The sequence below is a fragment of the Cyprinodon variegatus genome, unplaced genomic scaffold (genome assembly GCF_000732505.1).
Source record: "Cyprinodon variegatus isolate N-32 unplaced genomic scaffold, C_variegatus-1.0 Scaffold977, whole genome shotgun sequence".
NCBI classification, from domain to species: domain Eukaryota; kingdom Metazoa; phylum Chordata; class Actinopteri; order Cyprinodontiformes; family Cyprinodontidae; genus Cyprinodon; species Cyprinodon variegatus.
This window is the reverse complement of record NW_015151430.1, coordinates 141,243-143,962: the sequence shown is the minus strand read 5'-3', so window position 1 is coordinate 143,962 and position 2,720 is coordinate 141,243.

Sequence of the window (2,720 nt, the reverse complement as noted above, 5' to 3'; positions counted from 1 at the left end):
AGTTTCTGCACAGGCATCTTTGAATTAAGTAACAAACCAGAATAATATTTACAGTCATGGAAATGACGAAGCAGATTGTGATCAATTTCACATTTTCTTTAAACCTTGATAATTGGTCTGAAAAATAAAGGAAGAAAAATGTTCAAATGTCTTTAAGGAAGAAAACATTTTTTGTATAGTTTGAAGCATCATTTTCAAAGATCTAGAAAGATCTAAGACCAACCTGCTTTTATTAACATTCCCTTTCCAAATAGTATTTCTCCACATGTTGCCAAAGCGCAGTAGACTGTGTGAGTATCAGTGGAGCTGAAGTTCTTTGAAAGAGTATAAGTACATTTCCTCTGAGTGTTCAGTGTAGATGTGTTCTCACAATTGTGCAATCCGTTTTCATTACTGTGGATGATATCTGGATAAGACTTTTCTGATCCGGCTCTGAACCAGAACACGTTGAGTTCTCCTGAACACATCTTGTCTTCAGACCCAGAGAGGAGTGAACACTCTAGAGTCTCTGAGTTTGCTGTCCGGGATGCATTAGTGGTTGGGTTCTGAAGAACATTGTATCTCGATGTCCCTATGAAATTACGGACAGTTATTAAACTGTTAACAAGCGGTCTTCAATCTTCATTACAGCTGAAAACTATATTTTGAAAATCTGACCAGAGTAAAATTTGTATCAAAAATATTTGTAATTTGCCTTAATAGCAGTGTAGCTGTTGCATAACCCCAGAGAGGTTGAGCTTCTTTGAAGAAGATAGGATATCACCATAAACTGGAAAAGTTAAACTACATCAATACCTTTTATCGATAAATAAGTCCCGGTCCAGGTAGCTTCAGACCAGCCCATGTGAGCACAGTGATACATTCCCTCATCTTGTACAACTGTATTCTGAATGGTTATATTGCTAAATTTGTCATCATATGTAGCTTCTATTTTTGATGCAGACACATCTGGTCCATAATTAGGCTTGATGCTTTTATGTTGCATCACAATTAATTTCAAAGTATCTCCTGCACTCTGTTTGTACCAGTGAATCCATGTGGTGCTGTGAAACTTCTTAGAGAAAGCATAAGACAAAGTCACAGATTCACCAAGTTGAACCGTGACCACTGGGACAAAAGAATCTGCAAAAATCATTGAAAACATTAATAACATAATAATAAAATAATAAATAAAATTTCAAATGCAAATTATAATTTATCGCTATTTAATTTCCTAACTGATTTAATATGTTACTTACGGCCTTGATGGAGAAGAAAAAGTGTAACCCATAGCAGAAACATGTTGACACTGGCTTCATTGAAACTCTTGATTCTTAAGTAAGAGCACGGTGGTGTGCTGTTCTAGTGAAATGTTTCTGATTGGCTAGAAAGGTATATATAGTCAAAATGCACTTCCTGCCACAGTAGAAGATCTCTTTTTTCTAGAAACCCATTACGATTACACTTAGTTTTGCTAACACTGTTTTCAGAAAGGACCTAACTAGAACATCAAAATAAAGTACAGAAAATTTCCATGGAACTCATGTAAACATTAAGAACATTCAGCTGTCAGGTCCTGCATTGATCCCAGGCTGCTTTTTTATTTTTTCTGTGGCAAAAAAAAATCAATTTTTAGCCCTTATAATTTGTTTTGCTGTCTGCTAGTTTATAAAAATGCTGGAAAAAAAATTATCAATTAAAATGTGAAAGGGCTTTCTAAAAATTTGGAAAACTATTTCTCAAGAATATTTAAATAAATACCACCACAAAAATAAATGAACTGGAGGTTGCTGAAAACTTTTGCACAATATGATTATATAATCTCAGTAAGAATAGATATTCCTTTTAAGGGTATTTTTAATGTATTCATTTTTTATGAGTAAGTATAAAAAAGAAGATCCAGCAAAATGAAGCCATGGCTCAGAGATACATAGTAATAGTAAACTAAATATCTATACCTCACAGCTTTGGAAAGGTTAAGTGATGAAGGCTACCACAGCATGAGAATGAAGCACAATTAATAAACATAAGCATATTTACTATATATGTCACATAGAGCAACAAGCTCCCAGATACTATTTTATCTTGATATTAAACTGTGGCAGTGAAATTAAAATAAATGTCTATTTATCTTTGGTTTTTATCTATGTATTTAGTTTTATTTAGACTAAGCAAAACTACCTGGTTTAAAAGTGATCTAAGCTTTAAGGAGTGTAACTAAACCTAATACAAAAAGATTACCCCATCCAAAAACAAATTTGAAATTAAAAACACCCTGAATGTTACCAAGAGTGGAGATAATGGGAAGCAGTAATAAGAGGTCTTACCAGAATGACAAGGGAAACTCGTACTCATTGTGTCCTTGTCTTATTACCTTCCACTTATCCTGGACTGTCAAGTGGGGGGGAGGTTTGAAGGAGGACCCAAATGCAGCCCCAAAAGCTGAAGGTGGTTACTTGCAGATTTTAATAACAAAAGGGTAACAGAAGCAAAAGTCCAAAAAAACATGAATCCACAAAAAATACTACAGAAAACCAGGAATACTCACAACAAGGGGGCAAAGAAATTACGACAAACAAGCAAAGTGTGGCGCAACAGAAGGAGAATATATGGGAGAGAGAAACAAAGACCAGTCTAATTAGCAGATTGGGAGGAGGTGTAAACAGAGGCAAAAAGAGAGCGATGAAAAAGGAGACTGACACAAGAGGGCAAACAAGAAATAAGCATGCTTAGTGTGGGGG